This window comes from Seriola lalandi, unplaced genomic scaffold (genome assembly GCF_002814215.2).
Source record: "Seriola lalandi dorsalis isolate HSWRI2012SDOR001 ecotype SW California unplaced genomic scaffold, Sedor1 jcf7180002054565, whole genome shotgun sequence".
In the NCBI taxonomy this organism is placed as follows: domain Eukaryota; kingdom Metazoa; phylum Chordata; class Actinopteri; order Carangiformes; family Carangidae; genus Seriola; species Seriola lalandi.
Window position 1 is genome coordinate 886213 of NW_019525118.1, and position 10251 is coordinate 896463.

The 10251-nt window shown below is 41.4% G+C and overlaps 1 long non-coding RNA gene across 1 annotated transcript in view; it reads right to left on the bottom strand.

Moving 5' to 3' along the window:
• LOC111662568 (uncharacterized) overlaps positions 1-7347 on the bottom strand; it is a 19309-nt gene extending 11962 nt beyond the window's left edge. The window contains exon 1 of the long non-coding RNA XR_002761332.2: positions 7102-7347. This is a non-coding gene — a long non-coding RNA (uncharacterized LOC111662568). The remainder of the gene's footprint in view (positions 1-7101) is intronic.
• Between the last annotated feature and the right edge of the window lie 2904 nt (positions 7348-10251).

The window sequence follows — 10251 nt, forward strand, 5'->3', positions numbered from 1 at the left end:
GGGGGGGGGGGGGGGGGGGCGTTAAACAGTCTCAATCTGGCCCTGGAGGAATCCTCCTGTTCCTAATTATTCTGGGGTTTTTTTCAGCGTCCAGCAGCGACAGTGATGACAGGAAGAGCCAAAGGGCAGCACAGGAAATACACCTGACACGCTGTGACCCCCCGAGAGCAGGATAACGCCACTCAGGCCGCACCACCTGCTGTGAGGCCGAAACAGGTCAGCCAATCGGATCACAGCCACTCTTCAGTCAGCACTAACTCTTATTAGTTGCTCTGGAGTTTTACGGGGAAACTAAAAAGCGTTTTGTGTATAAAGCAGATCAGATTAACTCCTTTTTTTTCCTTGAGGATCTCAGGATTTTTCTTCCCCTCCGAGCTTCATTGTAACGTCGAATCCCACTCATTCGGGATTTGAGGACACTGAGCGACAGCCAGCTCACCGCGGGAGAGTGGACTTTTTGTCAGTGTTCACACTATTTCCCCTTTGCTTTGTGAAAAGTTGGTATAACTAATGTAAGGGCTCCCAAACTTTTTGACTCTGCAGACAGTTTTTATAATGACACTTTTGTTGGGGACGTGCCAACTTGGGTTTCAGGGTTGGGGCGGGGGTTGGCACACTTTGTGCCAAGTTAAGGTAATTACTGCAAAAAAAAAAAAAGCCCTGCAACAGCCTTGAAAGTCAGATAATTATTATTCAAGCTTTGTTTTTTGCCAAATTATATAACTTCCTCAAGGCCTGGAAACAAATATTCTGAGGCCAGGTACCGGTCTTCACCCCAGGGACTGGCAAACCCTGGACAGAGAGACTGTATGTCAATAAAATGCAGTGTTGATAAAAGTTAAGTTTTTAACCTTGTTAACGTGTACATATGATATTTTTATGTAATACAAGACACATCATGAATCACCAATGTATCACGACAGACAGTCTCATAAAAACAGATTTGGGGTTTCATACGTCACAAACCTAAGGAACCAATCCTGTCAACTTGTGGGGATGGGGGGGCGGGGCTAAATAAACCTGAAACTTTGTCAGTACAGAGAGAGAGAGTTAGCATTAGGACAACCATTAATACTGTCAGCCACCAAGCTAACGAACAACGTAAACAAATTATAAAATGCTAACTACGCTAACCGTTCTGACCCATCTGCTAGTCTCCGGTTCTGGTCTCAACAGACTCCTCCTCTGAGTCTGGGTCTGACTGAGGCTCAAACATGTGGCTGAGTCTCTCTGATGTTTCCTCCTCTAACCATCTTGATACTCTCTGCTCTTTCACCTGTCCACCTGGAGCCAGCAGGTGGTGGGCGGGGCATAAGGCCTCATCCAGATTTCTCAATGAGGAAGTAAAAGTAGATGAGCTTCAGCCTCAGTTTTCCTATCTTTTCACTTTTTATGTGTGAAAACCAAGTTAAACAAAACAAAGACTACTTTTTACATAGTTTAAAACATCTGGAGAGGAACTTTAATTATTTATCAATTAGTTATTTGGCTTTTTACCAAAGGTCGTACTGAAACAGGTTGTTTTGAGTTCATTAACAAAACATAATGACCTATCTATCCAATCAGAGTCGTGCCAGCAGCATTGCAGGTCTCACCAGACACCAAAAAGTCAGACACTTATTTTCCTTATTTTTTGTGTTTCACACAATTACATTGGGAGCACTGTTACAGTATGAGAGACAAAGTGTTGCATGTACTGTTTTATAATGACAGACTGATGTCATTCATGAGCAACACAAGTCTTTCAAGGGGGTTCATTTTGATGACATCAAAGTCAAATTGTTAAACCCAGCTGTCACTCCACTGATCCAGACTCTCACGTGTTCACACTGTGAGATACATGACTCCTTCTAACAGAGTGTGGGTGGTGTAAGAAACTCAGGTACTTGCATGGTTTGTAAGCTGCAAAGTTTTTGAGAGGAAAATCATGCATGTTCCTTAGCAACAAGCATCAGTCGCATGAAAAACACTGACCTCTCTTTACTTGTTGCTTTGAGTCGCCTAGATTTGCTTTCTGGCAGAGGATTACTTAAAGGTTGTGATGACTCTTTGAAAGATTCACTGTTTTCCATGAAGAGAGAGTGTCACTGTTCAGATTAGCTGATGCTACAACAAATCTAGGGTCTGTATCTTTAAATATTTGACCAGAGATTCAGGGAACACAGTCTCTAACATCATTGGTGCCATCAGTCTGTCAGAGTTCATAGCAGCGTCTACTGTTTCTCAGTAACTTTGTGAGCACAGAAGTAAAGGCTCGGGCTAATAGCCCTGACGAGGATGGACTTGCTAATTTGCTAATGGCTTCTTCTTCTTCCTGTGGGCCATTAGAAAAGCAGTAGCAGCCTCTTTAAACCAGCATGATGCAAACCCCACTGATCACAATCAGCCCGCTAATGGCCTCTGAAAGGGGGGAAAACATATTCAATCACTTTTACTCAGTGAAAGATACAGTGGCGCATAACGCTAACCGGAGCGGATCCGCCGCTCGTTCCGCCGTGTCACTGCGCTTTGATTTTGTGCTCAATATTTGTGCTGTTACTTATTGTGCTGCTCTGTGTTTTTCTGGATGTGTCGGGTGATCTGCTTTAATCAGTAGCGCGGGAAGGTCCGGGCCGTATTGATTCAGATGAGCGCTCGACCCTGTCACAGGCACCCGTCATTAACAGATTCTTTACATAGATAAACCGCTAACTGGACATCAAGACCTCACACAGATCCACAGGTGCTGCTGCTGCTGCTGGACACGGGCGCTGGAACACACAAAGGCTGTGTTTATCGGTTATTTTTAATGGTGTAGATGTCAGTTTATTTCCAGGCAGGTGTGCGTGTGTGTGTGGTTTGGAACAAAATCTAAATTACAAGGACAAAGGAGGATTTTAAAAGACTCATATTATACACAGTAACGAACCTGTGGGCCAAAATGAAATCAGCATCAGATTAGTAATCTGCGCCGGTGGCAACCCATATGCAAATGTAATATATACATATGTTGAATTTCCATACATGAAATCTAAATAAAAACATATATGTAAAAAATTATATATGAGATCTATTCAAAATTGGAACAATTTTCATATATTGACATACAGTATATCTTGTCCATACAAATATGTATGTTTATGAAGGTGGGTCACCAGTCGGACCACATTGTATATTTGTTTGCTGTCTCAGTCTGATTGCACTTTAAAAGATTTCATCTATGGCAAAACCTGGAGAATCTAAATGGAGAGCTGGTTATCAACATGAAGAGTTAAAAGGAAAGAGTCAAGAGACAGATGGTGAATCGACAAGTGATCTCTGCCCCGTCAAACAAAATAGAAAAGCTGAGCATCCTACGTGTTTGCCCTGTTTTCAGTTCGGTCCTGAATGTTTGTTTTCATTCAAATAAAAAGAACACATTATTTGGCCTCTGTATTGTATTGCACATTTTTGTACATTTTTGAGATTTTCAAATGATTGTATTGCTGTTGTAGACATATGTTACATATCTATGTAAACATATCTTAACATATCCTGAGGGTGTATATATGTCATAACAATATATGCTTTTATATAGGGAAATACAGTATATGTCATATATTACATTTCTGAATGGGAAATTTAAGTTGGCAACATAACGGGATGTTGCTGCCAGATTACATGGTGTCACTGAGTAGGCAACACTTTGGCCTTCACACTCACCACATCTGAACCAAACAACTATGACAGATTTCCGAGCGACATGTCACACAGCGCCCTTCACCACAAATCATCTAAACCAGGTATCTCCAAAGTCCGGCCCGGGGGCCAATTGCGGCCCGTGTTCAAATTTTCACCGGCCCGCAGCCTCTGTCATAAAATCAATAATATGCGGCCTCAAAACCACTGTTTTTGAGCCAGACCTGGACTAGGCCTACATACTGCAGTCGGGATCTCAGTATCACCCTTCACATTAGTGCAGGCAAGATATGTGTTTAGTCCTCTGAGGTGAATAAATTCTAAAATCTCAGTGAATTGATTTTTTTGTGATCAAAACCACAGTTTTGAATATGCACGGACCACTGTTTTGAATTTAGAAGTTTACAGTGAGCATTTAATAGTGAATAATATGTAATGTTTCAAATGAACATAGATATGTTTAATCTTCCCAAAAGTTTTTTTTCCAGACAGACTTTTTCTTCTTCAAATATGAAAGGCAGAGAGATTTTGGCAAAAACTTGAAAATTAAAAAAAAATGAAGTATGCCATTTGCAATAAAAATTTCATAAAATATTTCATTTGTATTTAATGTTAATGGTTCAAAGAACGTCAGGCTGAATGGTCGGCCCCCACACATTTTCACCTTACCAAATCTGGCCCTGATCTAAACCAAAAGAGGGAATACTCCTAGGAAGAAACACCTCACACACCCATATGTTAGGATTTGTCACCCATCCATATGTTGTACCACTTAAACATTTACGTGCGAGTGCTGTCAGACCAGGTGTTGTTGCTTAGTCACGTTCTACCTGTGACTCCCGTTTGACACCGACTGCAGACCGTGCAGCATCTCTGTTGTTGCAGCAGTTTGTTACTGAAAACCGGCCGGTGTGTCACAACTAGTATGATACTGTCCTCCGTTAAAGTTTAAAGCCCCTGTAGCTCAGAGGTTAAGACGCCGACCATAAACCGCAACATCCCCGGTCCAAGTGTGGCTGGAGATCTTTGCTCCAGCTTTCTCTTATCTCTCCACTGTCTTTAATAAAGGCAGAATATACTTGGAAAAAAAAGGTTTACTGGAGTTGAACTGAACCCAAAAGCTCTGCCTGGATTTACTTTGTCTCAGCAAATCCATTAATTCCAGTCTAAAACTTCTCTGTTGTAAATTCTGGTGTGACCACTCCAGTGAGTGTTTTTTTTTTCCTAATCCTGTGTGCTACTTCACTTCATGACTCATACTAGCATCTTCATGGTATTCTCTTATATAAATTGTAATTTTACCTTGTCATGTAAATGATTGGCTGACTGTTTTCTGAGTGATGGGATGGTGGGTCCAGGTGGGCGGGGCTTGGTGACTGTAAACACTCAGAGAAAGCAAATCCTGCAAGGTTTGGATGGTGGGTCCAGGTGGGCGGGGCTTAGTGACTGCTTTGCTGTGACATCACAAAGTTCCAGAAGTCCTGACGGCTGGTTTTAAGGCTCAGTTTCTGAATACAGGCTGTGTGCATTTCTCTGTGGACTGAGGCTTTGATACTTTCACAGTATTAATATAGAAGCTAGAGCTGATCTATAATCACACTACACATGGACATCTAGCTTTAGACTATATGGACCTTAACTTAATCTTTTCTGCAAAACTTGGTGGACTGGACTGGTTCATCAGTGTAATCGAGGATATTATAAACCTTTTAGGATCCTCATAGAGCATCACACAGACCTGCACTTATCTCAACAACCTGTGATGAGTTCAGACAGACAGCAGGGTCGCAGCATATCTACTTCCTGTTATGTGATATACAGGTTTGTTTTATGAGTTAACGCTGCCATTTGTGGGTTTCTTTTGTCTTTTCATTTTACGGGTCACGCCTTCCTTTTTTTATTTTTACTGAACCACTGACAACTGTCTTTATTTTTGGCTTTTAAACTAACTCTGTTTTTGTATTGATGAAGGCTTTTTTTTTTTGTATCTACATCATAAGCTCAGCAGTTTTTACATTTTTGATTAGTATTTGCACTTTTGCAGTTAATCCACAGACTGACCGTGTCTCCTCTCTCTCTCACAGTCGGCCTTCAGTCCTTAGACTGACTCCACTTCTGCTGCTGCCGTCCGACAGCGTCTCACATCCCAACTCCCGGCCTGTCGTTAGCTCCTCTGCATATCAGAGCGGCGTAATGGCACTGCAAAAAGCCTAATTAGATCTAAATTAGCGTCACTTTCTTGACTCAACATTATGGATTGAGGATGAGGGACTAATTACGCTGCTATTAATGCAGAGAGAGGTTAATGACGGGGGAGTTTGTCACCAAAACAGAACGAGGAGGGACGTGATCAGCTCGGCTCATTCAGCCGCTGGAACCAGACGTTACCCCCCTCCTTCCTCTCTCTTCTTGCTGAGGTGAGCTGTTCTGCCAGTTTGTGAGACGGCTGCACTTTCACTCCACTCGTGATCTATGTACACTTTATGTGTGGTAAACAAATAATAACTCAGCTTTACAGGCAGTCAACTGCTCAGTAGATTAAAGCATAACTGCGGTCGAGCCTCAGGATGCGTGAACACAACATATTCGCCTGTAATTATGTGTGTTACAAATCATCTGGAGGTGTCCCTCTAAACTTTAGAGTACACCCGTGCACAGGTGGGGCTGTTAGCGGGATCACAAAACTCTGTTGTGCTGTATGACACGAGTGATTAATGCATGAAAGGCAGTGAAAGATCAGAGCTAGACTGAATCACACAGTTGAAAAGCTCCATGTGAGACCATTCTGTTTATTACTGAGTCCTAAAGGGTCAATTTTTATAATTAGAGTCACACCAGTGGGACTGAATGGGATCTGGACAGGGGTAGATACAGTTAGAGGAATGAGATTTTATCAGTTCCCAGAGAACAAAGTCACATGACACAGCAGCAGACTGTACAATCAGACAATTAGTAACATGACTATGAATCTGAGCAGATATTCACTACTTGACAGTAGCGGTGTGACGTTATATCCGCCTTTACAGAGATTGTTAGTATAGTGAAACAGTGCACAGCTCTGTTTTTACATGCATACAAGCATCCACAATAAACAGCAGGCCACTACAGCTCACTTCATACAGGATCAGGAGTGGTTTTACTAACTCCACAACAACATTGTCACTTAAGCATTATGCAAAGTGCCGTCAATCAACCTTCCTCACTCACTTACAGGTCACAACAGCATCTGCTTATCTTAGCTAGCTCTCTGAATAGTCACACAGTATGTCCATCTACTTTTACATTCTTCCCCCATATATATGGCCCGCTGGCCCAGACATGGCTCCTTAGAAAGAAAAGGAATATAAGCAGGCTGTACCTCATTTGTGCAAACCATAAGCACATAAATATAATGTATTAATATCTACCAGTATCGTGTACCAGCGGAGCGTAGTGACTGCCTACCGTTGAGACGTGTAGAACTCCGATTCTCTCTCCATTCCTCCATTATTTGTATTCCTTTAGTCCGTAAAGGGTCCATGGGCCACAAAAATCACAGTATTCCAGGTTTTTGAATATCGCCGTGAGAAGTCCAAAGCAGACGCTGATCTTCCCTTACTTCTCCCCTCACTCTCTCTCGCAGTCCGGCTTCATCTTTGCTGTTTTCGCGGGTCTGCGGATGTGTTCGCGGGTCTTTCACTGTTTTTTAACTTTCTGGCTACAAAATGGCGCCTTCCCCGCCTGTAAACATCACCCCAGGAGCGTCGGGGGAAGACAGAGCGTAACCCGAGCGTAAGACGTAATGACGTATTTTCTCCGTCGGAAAACGCCTGTTTTTTTTCCACAGCTTTTCTGAATGACGCTACCTTTTAGATGGACGTCTCCCGTGACCAATCAGAGCAAAGTAGGGGGGTGGGCACTTCAGAGTGAAGACTAGGCTGAGCTGTATGAGACAGACAGGGATCAGCTCTGTTTTTAATGGTTCCAAAAGGTTTCTTAGGCAAAAAAAATGCTTCAGTATGTTTTCTATTATTTTTTATATTAAAGAGTTAAAGCACATTTCTCCCAGATTTCCTTTCAGAGAAGTCTATGGGCACCAGTGTAAAAATGAACTATAAAGGCCTATTAAATAAAATAACTACAAATTACAGTAGGAAGACAGAACAAAGTAAAATGATGAGATTAGTCTGCAATATAATTGACATTTAATTATATTACAAGAGTTAGTAGTTCATTTTTATTTAACCTTTTTTTGCAATAAGCTATTTATAGTATTGTTTTACCTTTTGAAACCAATGTTCAATTTGAAATATTGTAAGTCTGATTGAACTTGAATACAAGCATTAACTATTGCAGAATTCTTGTTGAATATTCTTACATCTGTTACCTTGTAGGACTGAATTTTTTTTATTTTTTCAATAGGGAAATTACTTTGATTGTTCTGTTCAGTGACTTGCAAAATAGCCTTCTAAACCAACATAAAAAAGAACTGTGATAAGATCTTTGATCGTGATCCTGCCTGAAAAAATAATAATATGATATTTTCACCCACCCCTACTTGACAGTTTGCATGAGACAAACTGAAATTCAGTACCTAGATTCATCCCTTTTTTTCTCCTTTTTTCCTTTTATTATTTTCCATTATCTTCTTTTCCTATTAAACTGTTTTAGCTAAAGGCTAAAGGTGCTATACAAAGTAAACTTGACCTTGCCCAGAGGTGCACGAGTCAGAAAGAACATTTTTATTTTTGAACTCCAGGTAGGAAAATGTGAGTCATTCTCAGTGGATCACCTGTGGAACAGCAGCAGGCTCTAATGAGTTTCAGTGGATTCTAGATCAATTAGTCCCGAAGCTTTACACAACAAAACAGACAGACTGTAGCCAACGTGTGGCGTTAACTCAGCGAGCTAATGGTCACTAACGAATGAAATACAATTGAGGTTCAGTTGAGTCAGTTTTAGCAACGAGAACCTGAACGACCACGTAGGTCGCTTGTTCCAACCCTCTGTTAAGACCCATAGTCGAAACAGTGTCTCCTGAAATAGCGCCCCCCTGTGGCAGCAGTCGTATCAGACTTTGGTTGTCATGGTTACAATAATAAACACGCAGAGTGTACCAACAGAGGCCAACCGGGCCGTCATTGACATGGCTACAATAATAAACACGAACACACACAGTTTGGTTAGGCTAGGAAATAATCGCGGTTTGGGTTAAAATAAGCTTTTCCTTAAGATTAGACGATATTCGTTGTCATGGTTACAATAATAACAACATGCTTACGGTTGTGGAGCGGTCACAGATAAAATAAACAACATAAACTGCTGATTTCACAAAGGAATCGAACTCTGATCTCCTGTGTCATATTAGTGTCATGATTACAACGGCCACTAGATGTCGCCTAACGATAAAACACAACTGTGGGTCATAACAAGCTGCTGCACAGACGACATATGGCCTCGTGTTTGTGAATATAATCAATACTTTATAGCATTTATAATTGATAGCACTTAAGTGTGCAGAGATTTATACACTGTTTCCCTTCTATTTGCTGTAAATTTCCTGATCAACATTTGATTAAAAGCCGAAGTGAAGCTCGGAGCCAGTTGAATGTTGAAATGTGTGACTGTGAGCAGCTGACTGATCGGAGCCCGAGATCTGGGAGCAGACGCCACTCAGCCAACCGGAGCTCCTCGGCGTTTCCCCCTTTTCAACGATACTTAATGTGACTCCAGAGAGAGACAAAATCTCAGACAAAGTATGCAAATGAGTAATTAGTTCAATAACAGTTTCCCAAAACATCAGCCCTTAAGCAACTGCTCTGCATTTATTATAACAATTACCATATGCAGCGCAGTGTCGTGATGGATCTGCCCCTCGCTGCTGCTGCCACCGCCATCCCCCAGACCGCAGTGAACGAATGAGCAAACAGCGTGCTAATGGGAGACAGAGGAAGGGTAAAAAAAAACAAAACAAAAAAAAAAACAGAGAAAACACATCCAGCCCAGTGTGACAATCAGCTCATCCTGCAGAAGATGGGAAGAGAAAAAAAATCCATCTGTGGGAGGAAACTGCCTCATCAACCTTGACAGAGAGAGAAATAGACTATTAAAGGAGACTCTCAATTAACGGACAGATCCCTCACTTCTGCACAGCAACACATCACAGTCCTCCACACTGTAGAAATCTATTGATCTTTTATCAATTTCAAGTCAACTTCAAAAATAACTCATCTATGGATTTTTTTTTTTTAATTTAATTTTAATAAAAATAAGTTCCGGAAAACATCTTGCATCTTTTATACGCAGTGTGCAAAACACATCCATCTGAGCCGACTTTTTTTACATTCTTAAAACTAGATTTTCAATCATTGTGGTGAGATAATTCCAGTCTCCCAGGACAGCCGCTATTGATTCATAAGGTTTCTATTTGTCAGGGCTTTTATCCTTGTTATTTTTATTATTATTATTTCTTCGGAAGAACCTCAGATTCCTCACTCTGTCCATGACATTTGAGTCCAGACTCAGGTTGGTTTGCTCAGCATTAACAAACCGTTAATGGTTAAACACACAATCCTGGGGAACTGCGCCATTTTCATGGGGGACATTGATCCTTAG